General features: G+C 42.6%; 1 non-coding gene across 1 annotated transcript; it reads left to right on the forward strand.

Annotated features, from left to right (window-relative positions):
• The first annotated feature begins 13046 nt into the window (after positions 1-13046).
• On the forward strand, positions 13047-13121 carry Trnal-caa (transfer RNA leucine (anticodon CAA)). Its single transcript has one exon. It is a non-coding gene; the product is annotated as a tRNA-Leu (tRNA).
• The last annotated feature ends 379 nt before the right edge of the window (positions 13122-13500 follow it).

Here is a 13500-nt window from a genome sequence, read left to right on the forward strand (position 1 = left end):
AACTGGGCCGGAATTAGGAAATAGTGTGATGGTTGGTCGGTTATTTGGGGGGAGAGGACCAAACAGCGAGGTCATCGGTCCCATCGGATTAGGGAAGGATGGGGAAGGAAGTCGACCGTGGCCTTTTAAAGGAATCATCCCGGCATTTGCCTGAAGCTGAACACCTAAATCAGGATGGCCAGTCGCGAGTTTGAACCGTCATCCTCCCGAATGAGAGCCGAGACTGCTAACCACCTTGGCGCCTCGCTCGGTAGAGAATGTGAAAGAAGGCTTATGGTCTCGACATGAAGTTTTCCCATTACGGGCGTTTGATTCACTAATAAGTGGTTTTGGAATATCTCCTCGTCCTGCATTTCCTACCTTTTGGATCTCCTTTCGTGTTGGTTTGGTGCTGACAGGGTTCGCGATTGCGACAGTTGTGCAATGCCTTTCGCAGCTATCGTACTCCTATTATTCGTCACGGTCATCTTTAGCGACCGTTGTTTACAAACACTCGATACAATTTCATTCGCGTTGTGAGTTAATGAAAGATGCTTTTCCACTTTCTCTATGTACGTGCCGTTCGTGAACGCCGCGCGGCATTAGCAGAGCGGTCTGAGGCGCTGCAGTCGTGGACTGTGAGTCTGATCCCGGCGGAGGTTCGAATCCACCCTTGGGCATGGGTGTGTGTGTTTGTCCTTAGGATAATTTAAGTTAAGTAGTGTGTAAGCTTAGGGACTGATGACCTTAACAGTCAAGTCTCATAAGATTTCACACCCATTTGAACACGTTCGTGATCAAATACAACTGTAAGACCTGCACCTAGGTTAGCATCTGTTTATATGTTCAAGGTCCGCCCCTCGTGGTCTCGCGGTAGCCTTCTCGCTTCCCGAGCACGGAGTCCCGGGTTCGATTCCCAGAGGGGTCAGAGATTTTTCCTGCCTCGAGATGACTGGGTGTTGTTGTGTCGTCTTCATCATCATCATTCATCCCCATTACGGGCGGAGGAAGGCAACGGCAAACCACCTCCATTAGGACCTTGCATAGTATGGCGGTGCGGGTCTCCCGCATCGTTCCCCTACGCTCTGTAAGGAAGCATGGGACTTCATTTCCATTTCATATGTTCAAGAGTGCACTTCCCGTGTTGTTGCCATATTTTTGTCCTACCCCTGTATTACCAACAGACCCGTAGAAGCTGCTATTGAAAGGAAACTGAAATTGATGAAGACAGAGTTGCAATAAAACCGAAATAGGTCTGTGAATTTATTGGGTTACTTTACGATATATTATTATTATGGAGCAAAGTGCTGCTACGATTGTAGCTGCACAGGTTAATAAACAATTGATTAATAATCTAAGACCTATAAAGGACTCGGACTACATGAAAGAAGCACATCAAGAGGAATGAAATTATTGAATGTGCAGTAATATTAACAATCCTACTGAACGTGATCTGACCTCTTTGGAATGTAGCATGGCCACTGTAATTACACTGATACACAGAGTGGAACAAGTATGGAGTGTTCAAAACCATTCGACGAAATTCGAAAGTGATACGAAGCAGCAAAGGGTTTTTATGCCTGTTTTGCGCTGCCCCAAGGCGTGATCACAGAGGAGTGCAACACTGGCGGTTGCGTAAATAAACAGGTACCTCTGAGACCCTCCCCCGTTCGGCAACATTTTCGGTACCACCCAGGCACCACCGTTCAGCACACTGAAAATTAACTTATCAGAGACCTCGACACACATTCACATGTGAGGTCCCTTGCGGCTGTTCGGTCGCCTGAGGGTAGGCAATTCCACGTAAGGTTTGTCGAAGGGATGGCTTGCCCTCAGCCACCATAACGGCCTGAAGGCGACACACAGCTGAATGGCTATTGAAGTCTATGACAGGTACATATTTAACACACTCAACAGTTGTACTGGTTGGCACAGAAGGTGTTGCCAAACCGGAGGTCTTAGAAGGCAGATGCCACAGGAAGGCAAGAAAGAGGAGGGCTGAAAGAGCATAAACGCCCTCAGATCATGTTCAGACTATGACGAATGATTTTGAACAGCCTCCAGTAGATCACATCCTGTATACCAGACCTACAGTCCAAGGTGCTCATCGTTCAATGAGGTGGCAGTCCCACGATGTCCCTAGAGTACGGCTGAATCATCCACGGATTTGTCAGCAGTGTCGAACATTGCCAAGAACGTCGTCCTGCTGCTCAACGCACTGCGAACTCTTGTTTTCGACCATGAAATGTGTGGGAATGAACAGACCAAGGTAAGGAGAGGTTTCACTGACGCCTTTTATGTCAACTCCTGAGGTCTTTTTCTACCGATTCTGAGGGGCGATGTGTCTGAGATGGCCTTTTGCACAAGATGCGTTACGTTTTTAAATATTCTAGCGATGATAAACCTTTTATAATGAGCTGATTTTTATCCACTTGACAGTTTGTGCATGAGGTTCAGCGTAAAATGAACACGTTTACAACAAAAAGACTTTAAAGCCTGACGGTTACACCAGTCGGTTGCAACCCGTTGTCTTAAATAAAGAATGTTTTATGCGATCTTAGCTCTTGGATGGTTTTCTTACAATTTGGAATGTTATCCTGGGCCATACACAAGAAAACTGCTGTGTGTCGCGGTTCTGATCTCCTTCGCAGAGGCATGAAGAGCAGTGAAATGCAAGTAACAGTGGGAGGGGGGAGGGGGGAGGGGGGAGGGGGGGAGGGGGGAGGGGGGTAGTGGGGGTTACGACCTCCCATCGTGCAACACGTCCACTCTGATTTTGAGCAGAATTGTGGTGAAATTTGGTGCCAATGCCACATCATTAGCCCACCTTACAATTTACATGAGTTTCTGAGCAGTGTCCTTTCTTCCCATGTGTCGACACATTCCAGCTGATGTGTCGCCGTGCCAGTGGGTGACGTCACAGGGCGGGCACGACGCTTTCACGCCGTTGCAAACGGAGATTGTACGCATCTTGAAGACAAAGTTCAAAGTTACGCGTCGCAGTAGAGAAAACTACGGTACTTCGAAATAGTTATACACCTTTTTTCTGCGCATTGAGTATATACACTCCGATGGAAAAGTAAAAGGCAACCAGAACATAGGGACAAGGGGGGTGGTACAGTAAACAATCATCCTACAATGGCAAGGTGCACAATTCTCGTCGTTGTCCAGAGATGGAACTAATACCAATAAAGCATTTATTGAATAACATATTCATTGAAATAATCAGCAACCAGTTGCATAAAAAAGTGATCGTTGGAGAAAAGAAGAGTGTACCACCAGCCTTATAGTATGTCGGTAAACTGAAAAGCCAACAAGTGAGTACTCACTCTCGTGTTTCAGAACGTCACAGCGACCCTTCCGCAACGCAGTATTCAGACACGTCTGGGAGTTATATTTTCCAATAAATGCATTAAAATATAAGGAATACAGAAATTAGTAACTAACATGACTAAGGTAAGAAACAACATCAACAAAATCCCAGAAAATTTGCGTAAATCATAGCACGCTACACTGCTCTGCTACATAGCACACTGGTTCTTATTCATATTCTTAGTCTTCCTCTCGTTCTTCTGCAAAAGGCCACAATCACTGCTCGCTTTTCAGTTTATCAACGAACTGTAACACAATTCTGAGACATACGTCATTTTGGGCACCAATTTGTTTCTGCGGGTAAGATGGGGATCCACCACTTGAAGCCTGGTGTGAACCACGAATAGAAGGGATTGGATAATGTCTGTAAAACCATTCACCAAAGTGGGTGCAATCGATCTCATTGCTGACTTTACTGTGACCAACGTACTCATTTTAATTATCTTCTTGTAAGGAATCAAAGATAATCAAGCGCATATTACGCAGATCATCTATACAAATTGTATTAAAAACATGCTTGAGGAACAGTCATTGTTAAAGCGGACTAACAATGTACATAGTTTTACCAGAAGTCATTTTATTGTCATCATACTTGATTTCGAAATGTAGAAGCTGAGCGGTTTGAAAATGTTGGAATGTCCAATCCGTTCCCCATATAAGGTACACTCTCACATTCACATGTTCCGGTATCTGTATAGATTAGAAAACATTAATTTCATTCGGTGGAAATGTACTTCTGAAACATACATGAACAAGGAAGAAACTAAACAACCACAGAGGCCCTATTTCTGTGAAGTGAAGAAAAGACGAATCCTGTTGAAATGAAATTTTATCTTTAGTATACCTAAGGTCATTAGGATATTATCCTTTCCGATTTAAAAAAAATGGAAGGGGAATATCTTTCGCTATTAACTGTGGTGTATCGAACGGCTCACCAATTCATCTCAGAATAACTAGATTCCTCCTGGCTTCATATCGGTAGTAGTGGCGTAACAGTGCCACTACACCACTTTTGACATCAAATTGATATACAAATTAATTAAATTGTAACAGCAGATAGATTTGTCACCCCTATCTCTTAACCTATTGTTCTGCTAAGTTGTTTATGATCCCCTTAGAAACCCATCACTAGTAGGGTAACCTTTATTCTGAGCAAATTTGATAGTGTGGGTTCCTTACATTCAGGGGCAAATATGAATGGTTTTATGACCCTCTCCCCCCTCCCCTTAACCTATTGTTCTGTTAATTGATTTATGAATCCCTGAGGGTCGATTTATGACCCCTGGGGAAAATCTGTCCTGAAAACTCCCGACACCTTCCCACCTCTCCTCCTTGTCCCCCACCACTGTGGAAACCTCAAACTCTCTCCTGTACCCCTTGTGCATAAAAACACATATTTGATATAAAATTAATTGACTAATTCCTTAAATCAATAAATTAATTAACCCTTCTATCTCCAGTAAATCCTCCAGTCTCCCATCCCACTCTGAACTTGTAAATTTGTGGTAAAAAGACTTAATCTGTGCTGGAAAGGAAGGATCTCACGACAGGAAATTCAAATACATAGCAAAGGATAAGTTGTTTGTTCATAAAATTCAATTCAGAGGAGTTGAATCTCTCTTGCTCATCATTCTCTGCTGTATTGGGAGATGCAGGTCTTGTAAAATACATTGAAAACAAGTAATTAAATAGATCATTTTTTCTGAATGTGCAAGGAATACCATCATGAAACACTCACCACACATAATTACACTGTTAAAAATCTTTCACATCAACTGCAGAGTATTGCATACCTACACACCACCCACTTTACTGGGCTGCACCAAGCACCAGTGTCCAAGACACTCCACTATGTTCGACTGCATCCTGTGACCACTGTCAGCTTCCACATTGTCAGCTGACTCGTGTGGTGAGCAGATGTGAGTAGCGCCAATCCCCTAAAAATGCATTAGGTGGTGGCAACATAGATTTTCCCAGGGGGCCATAAATCAACCCCCAGAGGGTCATAAATCAATTAACAGAACAAGAGCTTAAGGGGTGGGGGGGGGTCATAAATTAATCAAGTCTGCCCTTGAATGCATGCTGTCCACACTAACAAATTGTCTCAGAACCAAGGTTACCCTACTACTATCGGTGGTATTAGACATGGGGAGTTTTTAGAGTCATATCATTCTTGGAAAGGGCGATGACCTTAGTGGTATCTATTTCTTAAGCAATCGAGCACAGGAAATTGATGTTAGTCCACTAGTTACTGATTTGGCATAGGTTGTGATGTAATGGAGTCATGTAGCGATACCACATGTGTCACGAGACGCCTCCCCTTTGGCAGAGACCACGCTACTTTGGACAGACAATAGGATCTCAATTCAGTACGGCCTACATTATAAAATAACAAATTTGATGAGTTGTAATAAAACACGATTTTAAAATTATACCTTATAAATTATATGTTGCAGTTGAATTTTTGGATGTGTTTGTGAATAATTGTTCAGATTATAAAGATTTTTTCGAGAATGAAGTGATGGCATTATTACGCTGAGGCAATACTTTCTTTTCCAACTACAGTCTACAGGGGAACAATGATTGTTGTTTATGGAAAATATCCGTTTACATAACTATTGTTATTATTCTTAGCGTGAAATACGAAAAATCGGACGTTATGATGTGGTATGTTCGCATAGTTAAACTCATATCGTGGAAGCTTACGTGACTGGCAGGTTAGCTAAACAAGGATAAAGTAAGTGCATTGGGTCTAACGACGGTTGTGCTGATAAAATAAAAAGTAACAGTGTTGTTTTTTGCCTATTTTCCAATCTCTGTCAGGCAAAGGCTGGGCTGGACGCTAATCTGACCTCAGAAACCATGGTGTACAAAGGGTTAAAACACTCACTAAAAAAAGAAAAAATTTAACCGAAATACCATAAAGTACTTGTCCAAATATGACAGATCGACAGATGTGATGAATCTGTACAGACAAATAACTGATTACAGTTTCAGAAAATAATGAAAACTTATTCAAGACATAGAAGTTCAAAACTGGAGCAAGTACATAACACGTTGGTGCATCTCTGGCCCTTATACGAATAGTTTTCCGTCTTGGCACTGACTGACAGAGTTGTTAGTTGTTCTCCTGAAGTACATTCTGTCCAACTGGTGCATTACATTGTGAAAAATCCCGAAACGGCTGGAGGGCCTTGCCCATAATGCACTAAACTTTCTCAGTTGGGGAGATCTGGCGAACTTTTTGGCTAATGTAGGGTTTGGCAGGCAGCAACACAAGCAGTAGAAATTCTCGTGAGCAGGTAGGCTCTCTCTTCCTGAAATGTAATACCAGAATGACTTGTCACCAATGACAACAAAACTGGACGTAGAATATCGTTAAAGTACCACTGTGCTCCAAGAGCGCAGCAGATGACGACCAAAGGGGTTCTGCTGTGAAAAAAAGCTGCTACAGACCATCACTCCTGGTTTTCAGGCCTTTTGGCTGTCTGGGGCATCTCCAGACGCGTGCTCGGCCTGGAGTCTCACTGAATGGAGTAGAAATGCCTTCAGTGATGATTTATGTTTCAAACTGAGCCCCGATGACCAGCAAAAATATGTCTGGACATGGCCAGACAGTGGTAGGATACCAACCCGACTGTCGCCCATTGTAAGATTCGACAACCAGGACTACTGGGCTGTCATTTATTTTCATACCAGGATCACATCGGTTTTCACTCGTGGGACTCTTACAGCAGAGCTGTGTGCCCCGTTATATAGCCCTTCATGACAAGCCGTCCTGACTTTTTTCTTTTTTTGGTCATCAGTCCTCTGACTGGTTTGATGGGGCCTGCCACGAATTCCTTTCCTGTGCCAACCTGTTCATTTCAGAGTAGCACTTGGAACCTATGTCGTAAAATATTTGCTGGAAGTATTCCAATCTCTGTCTTCAGCCACAGTTTTTGCACTCTACAGCTGTCTCTAGCACCAAGGAAGTCATTCCCTCATTTCTTAAAATGTCCTATCGTCCTGTCCCTTCTCCTTATCAGTGTTTTCCATATATTGCTTTCCTCTCCGATTCCGCACAAAACCACCTCATTCCTTACCTCATCAGTCCACCTACTTTTCAACATTCCTCTGCAGCACCACGTCTCAAATGCTTCGATTCTCTTGTTTCGGTTTTACACAATCCATTTTACACTACCATACAATGAAGTACTCCAGTCGTACATTATCATAAATTTCTTCCTAAAGTTATGGCCGATATTTGATATTAATAGAGTTCTCTTGGCCAGGAATGCAATTTTTGCCATTGCTTGTCTGCTTTTCATGTCCTCCTTTCTCCGTCCGTTATTGGTTATTTTAGTGCCTAGGTATCAGAATTCCTTAGCATCAACTTCTTCGTGACCATGAACCCTGATGTTAAGTTTTTTGCTGTTCTCATTTCTACTACTCTTCATTACCTTCGTATTTCTTTGATTTACTCTCAGTCCATACTCTGTACTGATTAGAATGTTCATTCCGTTCAGCAGATCTTGTTTCACTTTCACTAAGGATAGCAATGTCATCAGAGAATCGTATCATTGATATTCTCTCACTCTGAATTTTAATTCCACTCCAAAACCTTTGTTTTATTTACATCATTGCTTCCTCGATGTACAGATTGAACAGTAGGGACGAAAGGATACATCCTGGTCTTACACCCTTTTTAATACGAGCGCCTTGTTCTCGGTCGTCCATTCTTACTATTCGCTCTTGGCTTTTGTACATATTGTATCGAACCGTCTCTACCTGCAGCTTACCCCTGCTATTTCCAGAATTTCGAACATCTTGCACCATTTTACACTGTCGGACCCTTTTTCCAGGTCGACAAATCCTATGACCGTGTCTTTATTTTTCTTTAGTTTTGCGTCCATTATTAAACGCAACATCAGAATAGCCTCTCTCGTGGCTTTATCTTTTCTAAAGCCAAACTGGTCGTCATCTAGCGCATCCTCAATTTTCTTTTCCATTCTTCTGTATATAATTCTTGTAAGCAACTTGGATGCATGAGCTGCTAAGCTCATTGTGCGATAATTCTCGCACTTGTCAGCTATTGCCGTCTTCGGAATTGTGTGGATGATTCTTTTCCGAAAATCAGATGGTATATCGCCAGACTCATACTTTCTACACACCAACGTGAATAGTCGTTTTGTTGCCACTTCCCCCAATGATATTAGAAATTCTGGCGGAACGTTACTTATCTCGTCTACCTTATTTGATCTTAAGTCCTCCAAAGCTCTTTCACATTCTGATTCTAACACTGCATCCCCTACCTCTTCTAAATCCTGTTTTTTCTTCTATCACATCAGACAAATCTTACCCCTCATAGAGACTTTCAATGTATTCTTTCCACCTATCCGCTCCTCCTGTGCATTTGACAGTGGAATTCCCGTTGCACTCTTAATGTTTTCACCCTTGCTTTTAATGTCACCGAAGATTGTTTTGACTTTTCTAAATGCTGAGTCTGTCCTTCCGACAATCATATCTTTTTCGATGTCTTCACACTTTTCCTGCAGCCATCCCCTCTTAGCTTCCCTTCACCTCCTATTTATTTCATTCCTCAGCGACTTGTATTTCTGTATTCCCGAGTTTGCCGGAACATTTTTGATCTTCCTCCTTTCGTCCATCAATTGTAGTATTTCGTCTGTTACCCATAGCCTCTTCGCAGTTACCTTCTTTGTACCTATGTTTTCTACCCCAACTTCTGTAATGGCCCTTTTTAAAGATTTACATTCCTCTTCAAGTGTCCTGCCTACTGGGCTATTCCTTATTGCTGTATCTATGGCCTTAGAGAACTTCAACCGTATCTCGTCATTCCTTAGTACTTCTGTAGCCCACTTCTTTGCGTATTGGTTCTTCCTGACTAATGTCTTACAATTCAGCCTACTCTTCATCACTATTAAATTGTGATCTGAGTCCATATCTGCTCCTGGGCACGCCTTACAATCCAGTATTTGATTTCGGAATCCGTCTGACCATGGCGTAATCTAACTAATATCTTCCCATGTCACCCGGCCATTTACAAGTATACTCCTCATCTTGTGATTCTTGAACATAGTATTCGCTATTACTACCCCAACGTTGTTAGAGAAATGAATTAGTCTTTCTCGTCTATCAAGCCTTGTCCCAAGTCCACATTTTCCTGTAACATTTTCTTGTACTCCTTAGTCTACAACTGCATTCCAGTCCCTGATCGCCCTTTACATACTGTATTACCCTTCCAAAATCCACATACACTTTCTCTATCACTTCATCTTCAGCTAGCGATGTCGGCATGTATACCTGAGCCATCGTTCCGATAAGAACAACCCTATAACTTAACTTTTCACAGTAACACACTCTCTTCCCTGCCTTCCTATTCAGAACGAATGCTACTCCCGTTTTACTAGTTTCTGCTGCTTTTGATATTACCCTGTACTCATCTGACCAGAAAGCGTTGTCTTCTTTCCATTTCACGTCACTTATCCCTACTATATCTATATTGAGTCTTTGCATTTCCCTTCTCAGATTTTCTAGTATCCCTACCACGTTCAAGCTTCTGACATTCCACGCCCCGACTCGTAGAACATTATCCTTTCGTTGATTATTCAGTCTTTTTCTCATTTTAACCTCCTCCTTGGCAATCTCTTCCCGGAGATCTGAATGGGGAACTGTTCCGGAATCTTTTGCCATTGGAGAGATCATAATGACACTTCTTCAATTACAGGCCACATGTCCTATGGATACACGTTATGTGTCTTTAATGCAGTGCTTCCCACTGCCTTCTGCATCCTCATGCATTGCTGATTCCTGCGCCCTTAGGGGCAATTTCCCACCCCTAGGACAAGGGAAAGCGCTGAACCTCTCTCCGCTCCTCCGACCTTTTTCTCAAGGCCACTGGCAAAATGAGGGGTGACTACTTATGCCGGAAGCCTTCGACCGCCAATGCTGATTATTAATCAAAATTTAAGCAGCAGCTGGATTCGAACCTGGGACCGCACACGTTGTCATAATGAATCAAAGACGCTGCCGCTAGACCACGGGCTTACATATAAGCAACTGGATGGCCGCCCACACACGGCGAGAACTTTTATAGCTTCTCTTCGTGCTTGACAAATCCTACCGTGGCCAGCAATGTCATCCGACCTCGTTTGGAGCATTGTGAGTAGCAACTTAAAACTAGCTCTTAATTTTTACGATCTAATCTACCAGTTGGACAGGATTTGTGACGATATCCCTCAGGAGAACATCCAACCACTCTGTCAGTCAATGCTAAGCCTAATAACTGCTTCCATAAGAACCTTACTGACTTGCTCAATTTGTAAAGTTCTTTCTCTTGAATAATTTCTGCCCTCTAGGTGAACTGACCAACCTGGCCACAAAGTACGCTGAAATAAATATGGCGAATCGTGAGGAATGTGTACCTCGAAAGAGAGGTTGTTTAACACCGTTCTTGTAAGTGTAGCTTGTAAGACCACTCTGCGCGCGAAGCATTTATGAAACGTAGACATGCAAATGTGCACTCCATCATCCGCTGCCAGCTCTGTTTATTGACGGTTGCATCAATATGGAGATGCGTTTAATCGGAAAACGATAGACGGGGCGCCCCAATAACGCACCACGTCACTCTTGCGTAGGAAATATCTCTTACAGTGTTTGAAACTCTTACAATCTCAAGCGAAAAATAATGTCCGAGCCCTTTATAAGCTTTTCACGGTGCGCTGCGCTTCAAAACTAGGTATGCTGTTGTTCCTCAGATTCACTTTACTGTTTTCACTATCACGATCAATGACTTACACAGGATGTTTTCAGACGTGGCTTCCCATGTAAATCGTGACCTACTAACTCCCCTCTACAATCTCTAGAAGTATTTTACATGAACTATGAAACACCCTGCATAATGGAGCTCTGATGCGTGCAACAGAAGCAACTGCATGACAGACTATACTGTTTACAGATATTTGGTATTGATTTGTCTCCTTTTCGAGTTTCAGTGGACAGTTTACGTCTGAACAAATTTATTCTGTTTCATAAAAAGGGAAGTTAACGCAAGAGAAATTTTTCTGAGCCCTCCATATTTACTTCTGCATATTGAGTAGCATAACCGAGCCCTTTAAAAAAAAAGTAATTCAAATGGCTCTGAGCACTATGGGACTTAACTGGTTACGTCATCAGTCCCCTAGAACCTAGAACTACTTAAACCTAACTAACCTAAGGACATCACACACGTCCATGCCCGAGGCAGGGTTCGAACCAGCGACCGTAGTGGTCGCGCGGTTCCAGACTGTAGCGCCTAGAACCGTTCGGCCACACCGGCCGGCCGTTTGAAAAAGAAGAACATTGTGGGTATTAGGTAGATGTTTCGATTGACTTTGCAGCGGTCCTCTTCAGGACGTGCTGAAGAGGACCGATGCAATGTCAGTCAAATCATTGGCATTTAAATTTTTACGTTTCATAATGACGCGACCTAATACCGAAACTTATTTTGATTACACAAACTTACACAGTGACAGTTGTCAGCTCACTTGCATTTCAATTTTTGCTCACAAAATGTTTGCCTTTCTAAAATCGTGACTAACTTTGCAGTGTTTCACGTGTTTCTGCTGTAGTCTGCTTCGATTACCTGAAATGCCCTCTTCAAGCAATCGTTGGTGGTCGGTTTGACTAAGCAACCGGAAGCATTTGGCGTTTGTCTAGATTTCCACTCTGTTCGATTTAGGAGAAGTCTGGCGTTGATCTGAACTCGTTCTCAGTTTCTACAACGCTGAAGGAACGGGCCAGATCTTCTCAATTACTTACCATGGTGAATATTGGGTGAATGCGTAGGTCATATGTGAACATGACAAATGACTATTTGTATTTGTATTTGTTTGTAAAATGTTTCTGTGATAATGGGGGAAGAGTAGCATTATTATTCTTAGGGATTTAACAAAAGAAGAAGGTTGTTACCATACGATTGTTGTAATTAAGAGTCATTGCATGTGTGGCAGAAAATGAAGTAAATGGAAAAGTCCAAGTTAAATTGCGTCCTTAATGAGCTTTGTTATTTATGATCCAGACATCACGGACGAGATTACGAAATTAGCAGCGTAATTGTGGTGAAATTTTCAACATGCATTTTAAATACTGGTTTTAAAAATACTGTAAATGTCAACAACAAATGGATATGAAAAGAATGATTCTCAATATATGATGGTAACTGATAATGTAAGCTTTGAACTCCCACCGTTTTCGACGGAGAGACCAGACACCTGTTTTAGTCATACGGGAGCGCAATTTACGATCGCTGGTAGGCCTATAGCTATGGAGGCGAGTAACTTTAACTACACTGACGGAAAAAAACGCAACACCAATAAATAATTGAAGTACAGTAATGAAATTTCGAAAATTCATTTGTCTAGGCAACAAACACCATGTGATCAAAAGTATCCCGACACCTGGCTGAAAATGACTTAGAAATCCGTGGCGCCGTCCATCTCCAATGCTGGAATTCAATACGCTGTTCACCCACCCTTAGCCTTCCACTCTCGCAGACATACGCTCAATCCGGTGCTGGAACGTTTCTCGGGGAATGGCAGCCCTTTCTTCACGAAGTGCTGCACTGAGGAAGGTTCGCAGAAGAGCTTCTGTAAAGTTTGGAAGGTAGGAGACGAGGTACTGGCAGAAGTAAAGCTGTGAAGACGGGGCGTGAGTCGTGCTTGGGTAGCTCAGTTGGTAGAGCACTTGCCCGCAAAAGGCAAAGGTCCCGAGTTCGAGTCTCGGTCCGGCACACAGCTTTAATCTGCCAGGAAGTTTCATACCAGCGCACACTCAGCTGCAGAGTGAAAATCTAATTCTGGAGATTATAACCATCCGAATGACAGGATTCTCACAGAGGGTATCTATTTTTACGAGGTATTGATGTACACTTATGCTTCAAAATAAAAATGACATTTCAAAGACTGACCTTCTGAAAGCATATTACCATAATCCCATTAGTCGAAGAAGGTAAACCAATATCAGCCACTATTACACCTTTTGGTGTTCACGAATTTAGATATATTTCCTTCGGACCCCATGATCCACTTAGCACATTTCAGAGGTTTAAGCTTGAAGTGGTAAGAGAAGAAGAGTTCTGTTTCCGGTATTTCTATAATATTTTAATAGAAT

Source organism: Schistocerca serialis, chromosome 6 (assembly GCF_023864345.2).
Source record: "Schistocerca serialis cubense isolate TAMUIC-IGC-003099 chromosome 6, iqSchSeri2.2, whole genome shotgun sequence".
NCBI classification, from domain to species: Eukaryota; Metazoa; Arthropoda; class Insecta; order Orthoptera; family Acrididae; genus Schistocerca; species Schistocerca serialis.